We start from the raw sequence: 12,263 nt of genomic DNA, 5'->3' as shown, positions 1-12,263 counted from the left end.
ACCGTGTATTCAAAAAGAATGGGTACCCAGTGAACACAGTCCGCCGATTTCTCAGCAACAAACCCAAACAAGCAGACAAACACTTCCAGAAACCCTAGCCACTCTCCCCTCCATCAAAGATATCTCGGAAATGATTGCCAGACTACTCAGACCCCTTGGCATCATGGTAGCCCACAAACTCACCACCAACACACTAAAATAGCAGATAATGAACTTGGAAGACCCGATACAGACAATGAGCAAAACTAATGTCATTTACAAAATATGGTGCAAGGACTGTAGCAAACACTACATTGGACAAACAGTCAGAAAACTAGCCACCAGGATACATGAACACCGACTAGCCACAAAAAGATATGACCCACTCTCACTAGTATCCTTACATACGGATGAGGAAGGGCATCACTTCGACTGGGACAACACATCCATCCTACGACAAGCCAAACAAAATCATGCAGGAGAATCCCTAGCAGCATGCCATTCCAACCAGAACTCTATCAACAAACACATCGAATTAGACCCCATCTATCACCCCTGAGAAAAGGAACAGGAAGTGACTTCACCACAGGAAATAACACCACCACAGGAAATGACATCACCAACCCAAAGAAACCCAAACATATAAATAGAAAGCAGGAATTTTCAGTATTGCTTTGCCTGAGGCCCACTGAAGATGTTACCTAGTAGGATAACAAAACATCTGGAAATGAACCTTCCAGCTCAGCGAGCAAACCTACATCTAAGACCTCAACGTGAGCTCAAATCTTCTCAAAACTTGCTAAAATCATAGAACCTCTACAGTGTGGAAACATTCGAATCTATATCGGTCCTCTAAAGAGCATCCCATCCAGACCCACCTCATCCCTCTAACCCTCCATTTCACCATGGGTAATCCACCTGGCCTACACATCCCTGGACACTATGGGCAATTTAGCATTGCCAATCCACCAAACCCGCAAAATGTTGGACTATGGGAGGAAACCGGAGCATTCAAAGGAAACCTATGCAGACACAGGGAGAATGTGCAAAGTCCACGCAGGCAGTTGCCTGAGAGTGGAATTTGAATGCGTTTCGGGTGCTCTGAGACATCAGTGCTAACCACTGAGCCACTGTACCACCCACAATATTGCTGCTGTTACGACTATTACTGCAAATAATAGCAGTACTGCTAAAAATATTACTGCTAACAATGGGTGTTACTGGTAGTGTTGACTTTGGTGGTCAAATCATTAATTTTGAAATTCTTTGGCTTTGTTTGCGTATTGGAACTCTTATCCTGATTCCTTTTGATAGTAGGTGACTGTCAGCACTCAGAGTGTGAGGGGGTATTGTTTCCTTACTTTTAACTACTGTGCAGAGGTATTATCAGAGCTGTTATCAGAGCTGTGAATCTCCTAGCACAATACCCCACATACTAAAATGTCAACCCTCTAACATCTACGAATGAAGCTTGAAGCTCGTTTTTAACCTCAGTCTCTTTGTATCCTTGAAATTAAGGGAATGCAAAATGTCTCTTACCCAGACTGCTGTCTTCTTTTATAACTATCATGTTCACCATCTTAGGTACTCCCAACAGATCGCAAATACAGTTTGTCATACATTTTTGTCCTTTGAAGCTTCTTCAATACTTTTGTCAGTTGCAACATTCTCTGTCTTCAGATAGATTCTGAATTTCTATTGAGTCAAGTTATTAGCTGCATCTCCTTTGTTTTGAAAAAAAAATCACATATTCTACTTAAAGCTCAATATGACCATAGGTGATCTGAGGTTGTGATCCATAGCCATGACAACTTTCAAATGAGAGAATCAAACTTTAAAACCCCATCTCATTAAGATGGATTTCCATCATGCATCAGATATCAGTCAAACAGAGGGAAAAAGAATTCAAAATTAGGAGCTTTTGAAAATACCTCCAGTCACACAGGCAATAGCACTGTCAGCACCCCCACGAAATTTAGGGATACGTTTTTTACTTAAAAGGGATGGCAAGAATATTGACTGTAAATCTTAGAGAAAAAAAAGATTGACGACAAAAATAAAATTTCCAACTTGTTTGAGAAGTATTTACATTTATCTTTTCCCAAAATTCCTTTCATTTATTTTCTATATCTGAACACCAGAGCTATGTGCTCCTCTTCCCATTTATAGTTCTTTTGGGACTAGCAACATTTAACTTCTGCCACTTAAGAATGATGCTACTAGGTAAAGTATGTGTTCCCATGGATGAAATGCATGTTCTATTTAAACGTATACGGATTCCATTCCTGCTTGGGTTCAGCAATCTTTGGCCTCTTTGATGGTTGTGACCCAATGAGCAAGAGTTTGGGAAGTTCACACATCCTTTCAAATATTTTTTACAGGACTCTTGCCAAGCAGACACTGCTGCCACTAAGTGATCTACGGTGTACATTGCCAGAGGTGCTGGTGTAAAGACATTTTGTGGGCACTGCATTTTAGCAGCTTCCAGTCTTTGTAAATTTGCTGAAGCATGCCAAAATATTTATAGCCCGAGACCCGATGAGAAATGAGCCACTGCCATCTATATGAAAACAGGTCAAATGGGGATTTTTCTTATCAACTGGATTAATGATTAAACAGCTAAACAGTGTTTCTCTGTTCAAGCGGCAATTATATTTTAGTAATTATTCCATTCCGCGCCCAAATTCCAATGCTTGTTAAAGCTCCTCAGTCATCAGATGCTAAATTAAAAGAATGCTTTCGGTTGCATCTGCAAGTCTGTGAATGATGTGCTAATAATTATAAAAACCAAGCTTGGAAAGATTACGTTGCCTTTTACGTTTTGGATTCTCAACTCAATTAACATTCAATGAGAGTTACAAGTGAGGAGAAACATTGAAAATGGAACCATTCAGTAAAGAAACCCTACATTGTGAAAATTCTGAAATGAAAAACATCAACAATGTTACCCTGTAGCTTATAACATAACATATCCTTAAGGTTGGATTCCCTGGAAATTGTTGAATAAACGTAGAACATAGCACGATATTTTTTCTATGCTATTAACACAGAAATATTAATTAGCACTGTGAAATTATTTTTTCTCTAACTTTTGTAGAAGCAGGAAACCAGTAAAAGTAGGATAAATGCGTATTTTGCATTTACATTTGACAGCATCTGATTATTGGGTTTTAAGTCAATTATATGGGTTGCTATGCCAGTTGCCTGCTCACATATCATCCTAATAATTTTTCAGAACCATTTTGGTCAATCCAGGTAGTGCACACCAGTTAATGCATGTCTTACAGCAATATTTAATACCTTTTAACATAGCTTCCATTGTCCACCTCTCTAAATAGAGCAGTCAGAGTTGCGAAGCACTAAGCTGCCCATAGAATGCAGAGTAACAAATTGTCAGATATTCCTCAATCATTTTCTTTTTGTTTCCTTGGTTCTCGTTCAGATTTGCAGAAACCTCTCTGACAATTGTCAGTTCAACTGGTTAACTGTTTCAGGAGAGTTATAATGGGTTTTACATGAGGGTCCTCGCATGTTGTCACTTCTTAGAGGAAGGAAAACAGGACCACTGGAGTGATATTATGTAGAACAGGTTGCACCATAGATACGTTCTATCCTTTCACAGGTAATGTGACAATAGAACTTGCAAACTAGGATACACTATTGGACAGAGAAACAGCAGTACAAGGGTGACTGAGCTATGACGCATGTTCAAGCCAGACCTGTTACTGATTGGACGTGATTTTTTTGAATTTTAGAATATCCTTTGTTGTCACATGCACTCAAGTACGGAAGTACTGGAGTACAGTGAAAAGTTTGCAATGTCGCCCCATATGGCATCACTTAGGTGCAAAGTACCTAGGTCTTAGATGCGAAATACAGAAATAAAGGGAAAAAGAAAGGAAGAAAAGTGACATTACTTATAGGTGTTCATGGTATAAGTTAAAAAATGAGAATAAAGTTAAAAAAAATAAGCATTACAATCTTTTAGTAAATCAGCACAAGGAGCTTCCACACGTGGTCTGGCCAGGCTCGCAAGCCACTGACTACCCACACCAGTCCCCAGTTCAAACACCTCAAGGAGTCACCATCAAGTTTAAAACCTTTCTGAACTTCCATGCTTTAGCATCATTTCAGGACCAATGAGCACAATTGGCAACACAAGTCAATCCAATGTCTGTAAATATGTAAAACAAACAACTGATATCTTCCTTTAGAGTCATACAGGACGGAAACAACCTTTCAGTCCAACACGTCCATGCCAACCTGATATTCTAAATGAATCTCGTCCTGTTTGTCAGCATTTGGCCCATGTCCCTCAGAACCCTTCCTGTTGTTCAAGCTCAAAGCTCAAGCAAAGATTTTCATCCAATTTCCAATCGAGTGCAACATAAGAGATGATTTTAACCAATTATTGGATTTGTAAAAGTCACAGAAATTTGGGGAAAAACATATGCTTCTTTCAAACACAAGGCTGATGAGGTTAGATTTTAAAATTCAGGTGGCCAAGTGTACAGGAAGCAAAGATCATAAAATAAAATTTTGGCTACATTTACAAAATGCCAGTAAGTGCAGTGCTGGTGCTGTGTGATGTCGAGCTCTGTTTTCCTTCTTCTAAGAAATAGCAACATAGGAGGAACCTCATGGAAAACCCAACATAGCTCTCCTGAACCAGTTAACCAATAGAAGCAACAGTTGTCAGAAAGGTTTTAACAAATCTGAATGAGAACAGAGGAACTAAAAGAAAATAGTTGAGGAGTACCTGACAATTTGGCATTCTTTAAACTTCATTCCATGGACAGCTTACAGCTTGGCAACTCTGAATTCTCAATTTAGAGAGGTGAACAATGGAAACTGTGTTAAAAGACAGAAATTATAGAAAATAATTTTTTTCCTAATACATGTATTTTCCACTAACCGATTTGCACTACCTGGATCGATCAAAATTATTCAAAACAAAATTAGGGTGATACTTAAAACAAAAATAGAAATTGCTGGAAAAGCTCAGCAGGTCTGACAGCATTTATGGAGAGAAATCAGAGTTAATGCTTCACTTGACCTGAAATTTTAACTCTGATTGCTCTCCACAGATGCTGCCAGAGCTTTACCAGCAATTTCTATTTATGTCTCTGATTTACAGCACCTGCAGTTATTTCGGTTTTTATTTAGGGTGATATGTGGGCAGACAGCTGGCATAGCAACCCATACAATTGACTTAAAATCCAACAATCTTTGTATTACTCGCAAAACTAACATGTAAATATGTCCTACTTTTACTCTGCTTATCTGCCTGTATTAAAGTTATGAATAAAATAATTTCTCAATGCTAATTAATATTTGTGTGCTCATAGCAGAGAACACATTCTGTGCCTATGTTCTACATTTATTTAACAATTTGCAGGTGCAACAAATCTTGAGGTCACCCAATGTGAGTCCAAAGTGAGTTCGTGGCCATTGTTGTGGTGAGGCCAGTGATGGCAGCCCAGGAGGCCAGTGGCTCAGCATACTTTTGTAGATTGCAGTGGTGCATTCAGGCCCCATCAAAGTCATTTTGACCATTTCTTTTGACCAGCACCTTGAACTGTATGATCCATATGTTATGGACCAGGCCAGATCACTCAAAACATTCTTCAGTGGGCAGCCCAGACCGTAACTTCGCTATTTGTTTCGGTAAATATGCAGCGAAAAATACACAGAGTAAGTTAGCTAGGTTGACTACCAGGTTTTAAAATAGACAAAAACTTATTCACAAAAGTAAGGAGTGAAATCCAAAGAATAGAATATAGAATATCCACAGAACTCATTTCTGGATCAGTGGTGCTGGAAGAGCACAGCAGTTCAGGCAGCATCCAAGGAGCTTCGAAATCGACGTTTCGGGCAAAAGCCCTTCATCAGGAATAAAGGCAGTGAGCCTGAAGTGTGGAGAGATAAGCTAGAGGAGGGTGGGGGTGGAGAGAAAGTAGCATAGAGTACAATGGGTGAGTGGGGGAGGGTATGAAGGTGATAGGTCAAGGAGGAGAGGGTAGAGTGGATAGGTGGAAAAGGAGATAGGTCAGGCAGCATCCAAGGAACAGGAGATTTGACATTTCGGGCATTAGCCCTTCTTCAGGAAACCCTGAAATTCCTGAAGAAGGGCTTATGCCTGAAACGTTGATTCTCCTGTTCCTTGGATGTTGCCTGATCTGCTGCGCTTTTCCAGCAACACATTTTCAGCTCTGATCTCCAGCATCTGCAGCCCTCACTTTCTCCTGGAAAAGGAGATAGGCAGGTAGGTCAAGTCCGGACACGTCATGGGGACAGTGCTGAGCTGGAGGTTTAGAACAAGGGTGAGGTGGGGGAAGGGGAAATGAGGAAACTGTTGAAGTCCACATTGATGCCCTGGGGTTGAAGTGTTCCGAGGCAGAAGATGAGGCGTTCTTCCTCCAGGCATCTGGTGGTGAGGGAGCGGCGGTGAAGGAGGCCCAGGACCTCCATGTCCTCGGCAGAGTGGGAGGGGGAGTTGAAATGTTGGGCCACGGGGCGGTGTGGTTGATTGGTGTGGGTGTCCCGGAGGTGTTCCTAAAGCGCTCTGCTAGGAGGCGCCTAATCTCCCCAATGTAGAGGAGACCGCATCGGGAGCAACGGATACAATAAATGATATTAGTGGATGTGCAAGTAAAACTTTGATGGATGTGGAAGGCTCCTTTAGGGCCTTGGATAGAGATGAGGGAGGAGGTGTGGGCGCAGGTTTTACAATTCCTGCGGTGGCAGGGGAAAGTGCCAGGATGGGAGGGTGGGTTGTAGAGGGTCGTGGACCTGACCAGGTAGTCACGGAGGGAACGGTCTTTGCGGAAGGCGGAAAGGGGAAAGGGGTGGGGAGGGAAATATATCCCTGGTGTTGGGGTCTGTTTGGAGGTGGCGGAAATGTCGGTGGATGATTTGGTTTATGCGAAGGTTGGTAGGGTGGAAGGTGAGAACCAGGGGCGTTCTGTCCTTGTTACGGTTGGAGGGGTGGGGTCTGAGGGCGGAGGTGCGGGATGTAGACGAGATGCGTTGGAGGGCATCATTAACCACGTGGGAAGGGAAATTGCGATCTCTAAAGAAGGAGGCCATCTGGTGTGTTCTGTGGTGGAACTGGTCCTCCTGGGAGCAGATCCGACGGAGGCGGAAGAATTTGGAATACGGGATGGCATTTTTGCAAGAGGTAGGGTGGAAAGAGGTGAAATCCAGGTAGCTGTGGGAGTCGGTGGGTTTGTAAAAAATGTCAGTGTCAAGTCGGTCGTCATTAATGGAGATGGGGAGGTCCAGGAAGGGGAGGGAGGTGTCAGAGATGGTCCAGGTAAATTTAAGGTCAGGGTGGAATGTGTTGGTGAAGTTGATGAATTGCTCAACCTCCTCGCGGGAGCACGAGGTGGTGCCAATGCAGTCATCAATGTAGTCTTTGAGGAGAAAGTAAGGACTGCAGATGCTGGAGATCAGAGCTGAAAATGTGTTGCTGGAAAAACGCAGCAGGTCAGGCAGCATCCAGGGAACAGGAGAATCGACGTTTCGGGCATAAGCCCTTCTTCAGGAATGAGGAAAGTTTGTCCAGCAGGCTAAGATAAAAGGTAGGGAGGAGGGTCTTTGGGGAGGGGCGTCGGAAATGTGATAGGTGGAAAGAGGTCAAGGTGAGGGTGATAGGTCAGACTGGGGTGGGGGCGGAGAGGTCAGGAAGAAGATTGCAGGTTAGAAAGGCGGTGCTGAATTTGATGGATTTGACTGAGACAAGGTGGGGGAAGGGGAAATGAGGAAACTGGTGAAATCCGAGTTCATCCGAGTAGATGTCCGTGTTGATTCGGTCGTCTGAGATAGAAATAGAAAGGTCGAGGAAGGGGAGGGAGGAATCTGAGACTGTCCAGGTGAAGTTGAGGTCAGGGTGGAAGGTGTTGGTGAAGTGGATGAACTGTTCAACCTCCTCATGGGAGCACGAGGCGGCGCCGATACAGTCATCGATGTAGCGGAGGAAAAGATGGGGGGTGGGGCCAGTGTAGTTGCGGAAGATGGACTGTTCCACATATCCTACGAAGAGGCAGGCATAGCTGGGGTCCATGCGGGTGCCCATGGCTACTCCTTTCGTTTGGAGGAAGTGGGAGGATTGGAAAGAGAAGTTGTTCAGGGTGAGGACCAGTTCAGTTATCGAAGGAGGGTGTCAGTGGAAGGTTACTGGTAGGTACAGCGGGAAAGGAAGAAGCGGAGGGCTTTGAGTCCTTCGTGATGGGGGATGGAGGTACCCTTCGTGATGGGGGATGGAGATTCCCCCAAGGCCCTAAAGGAAACTTCCATATCCGCCACAGATTCACCTGCACCTCCACACACATCATCTATTGCATCCTCTGCACCCGATGTGGCCTCCTCTATATTGGGGAGACAGGCCGGCTACTTGCGGAGCGTTTCAGAGAACACCTCTGGGATACCCGGACCAACCAACCCAACCACCCTGTGGCTCAACACTTCAACTCCCCCTCCCACTCCACAAGGATATGCAGGTCTTTGGACTCCTCCATCGCCAGACCACAACAACATGACGGTTGGAGGAAGAGCACCTCATCTTCCGCCTAGGAACCCTCCAACCACAAGGGATGAACTCGGATTTCACCAGTTTCCTCATTTCCCCTTCCCCCACCTTGTGGAGAGTGGTGCCGGTGTAATTACGGAAGATCAACTGCTCTACGTAGCCAACAAAAAGACAGGCATAGCTGGAGCCCATACGTGTGCCCATGGCTACCCCTTTGGTCTGGAGGAAGTGGGAGGATTCAAAGGAAAAATTGTTAAGGGTGAGGACCAGTTCGGCCAAACGAATGAAAGTGTCGGTGGAAGGGTACTGTTGGGGACATCTGGAGATGAAAAAACGGAGGGCTTGGAGGCCCTGGTCATGACGGATGGAGGTGTAGAGGGATTGGATATCCATGGTGAAGATGAGCCGTTTGGGGCCGGGGAAACGAAGTCTTGGAGGAGGTGGAGGGCATGGGTGGTGTCTCGAACATATGTGGGGAGTTCCTGGACTCGGGGGGATAGGACAGTGTCGAGGTCGGTAGAGATGAGTTCAGTGGGGCAGGAGCATGCTGAGACAATGGGTCGGCCAGGGTGGTCAGGGTTGTGGATCTTGGGAAGAAGGTAGAACCGGGCAGTGCGGGGTTCCCGGACTATGAGGTTGGAAGCTGTGGGTGGGAGATCTCCTGAGGTGATGAGGTTCTGTATGGTCTGGGAGATGATGGCTTGGTGATGGGGGGTGGGGTCATGGTCGAGGGGGCAGTAGGAAGAGGTGTCCTCGAGTTGACGTTTGGCTTCAGCGGTATAGAGGTCAGTGTGCCAGACTACCACTGTACCCCCTTTATCTACGGGCTTGATGGTGAGGTTGGGATTGGTGCAGAGGGATTGGAGGGCTGCGCATTGTGAGGGTGAGAGGTTGGAGTGGGGGAGGGGGGTAAACAGGTTGAGGCGGTTAATGTCCCGGCGGCAGTTGGAAACGAAGAGGTCGAGGGCAGGTAATAGGCCAGTGCGGGGTGTCCACGTGGATGCAGTGTGTTGGAGAAGGGCGAAGGGGTCCTTGGAAGGTGGGCGGGAGTCCTGATTGTGAAAGTAAGCTCGGAGGCGGAGGCGACGGAAGAATTGTTCGACGTCACGGCATGTATTAAATTCATTGATGCATGGACGGAGAGGGATGAAGGTGAGTCCTTTGCTAAGGACTGATCGTTCGTCCTCAGTGAGGGGGAGGTCTGGGGGGATGGTGAAAACTCGGCAGGGCTGGGAGCTCGGATCTGGTGTGGGTGTGGAGCTGGGAGTGGAGGCGGAACCTGTAACTGGAGTGGGTGTGATGGTGGGGGGAATGGGGGTAGAGTCATGAGCAGGGGTAGTGTTCCTCTCGGGGTTCTGGGGGGTGGGGATAGTGACAGTGGGGTCTGTGGGGGGCATGTCAGCAGAATGCAGGTGAGTGGCACTGGTGGGGGCGGAAGTGGTGGTGACAACGGCAGTAGGGGTGGCGGAAGTCACTGAGCATGTGGCATCAGCGATGATGTGAGGGGCGGAAGTGATGTCACGTGTGATGCATGAGGAATTGTGAGGGGTGGAAGTGGTTGTGGGAGTGGCCATGATGGGGACAGAAGTGACATCATCAATCAGCGTGGGGTGGCAGCTGCATCAGCCGCATGGCTAATGGCGGAATAGGTTCCGAGGCCAGGGGAATCTTCTGGAATGTTTGAGGAGCGCTGGTTATGGAGGTGGGTGGATAAAAATTTGTTGTACTTACAGTTTTTGATGTTTGAGATGGAATTGAAATACTGTTTGTTGAGAATATGAATTCTCCTGAGGATGTAGTACAGAGTGGGTCCTTTGCAATTCTGAGAGAGTGTGGCCCTCAGCTGAGGCAGGGCAGACTGTAGAGAGGTTAGGTGCCGGCACATGGCTGCAAGCGTGGAGCGGAGGATCTTGAAGGAGAACTGTTGCTGGTGTTTTTGAATCTGTAGTCTGTACTGTTTGTCTTGTTCGGGTCCGAACTCTGCTGGTTTAAAGGTGGTCCGGAGTCCATGTGGGATGAGTTGGTTACGGAGGCAGGCACTGAGGAAGCAAATGTGGCTGTGGTAGCGAGTTTGTTTCAGGACATGGTTGAAGAGCTTCAGGGCAGAGCATGGATTGCAATGGGTGAGTGGGGGAGGGGATGAAGGTGATAGGTCAGGGAGGAGAGGGTGGAGTGAATAGGTGGAAAAGGAGATAGGCAGGTAGGACAAGTCCAGACAAGCCATGGGGACAGTGCTGAGCTGGAAGTTTAGAACTAGGGTGAGGTGGGTGAAGGGGAAATGAGGAAACTGTTGAAGTCCACATTGATGCCCTGGGGTTGAAGTGTTCCGAGGCGGAAGATGAGGCGTTCTTCCTCCAGGCATCTGGTGGTGAGGGAGCGGCGGTGAAGGAGGCCCAGGACCTCCATGTCCTCGGCAGAGTGGGAGGGGGAGTTGAAATGTTGGGCCACGGGGCGGTGTGGTTCATTGGTGCGGGTGTCCCGGAGATGTTCCCTAAAGCGCTCTGCTAGGAGGCGCCTAATCTCCCCAATGTAGAGGAGACCGCATCGGGAGCAACGGATACAATAAATGGTTATAGTGGATGTGCAAGTAAAACTTTGATGGATGTGGAAGGCTCCTTTAGGGCCCCTCCTCTAGCTTATCTCTCCACGCTCCAGGCTCACTGCCTTTATTCCTGATGAAGGGCTTTTGCCCGAAACGTTGATTTCGAAGCTCCTTGGATGCTGCCTGAACTGCCGTGCTCTTCCAGCACCACTAATCCAGAATCTGGTTTCCAGCATCTGCAGTCACTGTTTTTACCTCATCCACAGAACTCAGTCTATCCAAACTAGACTTAATTATGCTGTTCCAAAATTACACAACAGTCCCAATAAACAAACCTCTTAAACATTGAGTAAAACTGAAATAGAGGCTTACAGGTCAAAGTTAGGAGGGCAGAAGGTGAGAGAATCTAGCAGCCTTTTTCCACACAGCCCACTGCTGAACTGAACTGACTAACAACAAGAATTCAGCTGCCAGAACTGACCACTTGCCTTTCATGATACAGGTCACTTCTAAATCGGGAAAACTTTGGCCTAAAGTTTCATCTGTTTATGTTTAAACAAAAAGGCCTTACAACACCCTTTTCATCTCTGTGCCAAACCAGTCGTTTCGGAGCCCGGCCTGTTTTACGGCCCCTCTGAAAAAAACCAAAGACACAGTATCCTTGAGAAACCAGCTTTTAGAGAAAAGGACCAGCTTTGTGACACATAACGTTGTGCCCTATTAATGCTAGATACTGGAAATTCATTTCGGTCAATTTTCAGATGCTCATTACCTGCAATGATTTAGCTTCGTGCATGAAGATGAAAGCCTGAGGATCTCAAGAAATATTTGCCTCGAGCAGCAGCTAAGCAATCGCATGAGCTGCCAGTATTTGTTGCACCCTCTGCTTGTTCGACTGGAAAATCAAATTTTATATCCTTTGCATCTGCACTAGTGGCCTCTGTAGTCAAGTTCCAGGTAGAAAGGGCAGTGAGAGAGGATTTGATCAAAGCCTTCAACAGTGTTTGAATCTTAAAAGAACATTCCAACTTAACACCAAAGTAATTTTTAAAAGTAAGTATATGTATATAAACTTGCCCCTTGGTCATGATGTGAAGGAGCCAGTGCTGGACTGGGGTGGACAAAGTTAAAAATCGCACAACGCCAGGTTAGAGTCCAACAGGTTTATTTGGAAGCATAAGCTGTCCGACTGCTGCTCCATCATCAAATAGC

This window comes from Chiloscyllium plagiosum, unplaced genomic scaffold (assembly GCF_037043375.1).
Source record: "Chiloscyllium plagiosum isolate Xiang-an unplaced genomic scaffold, Cpla_swu_hap1 HiC_scaffold_10, whole genome shotgun sequence".
In the NCBI taxonomy this organism is placed as follows: Eukaryota; Metazoa; Chordata; class Chondrichthyes; order Orectolobiformes; family Hemiscylliidae; genus Chiloscyllium; species Chiloscyllium plagiosum.
This window is presented reverse-complemented; position numbering follows the sequence as displayed.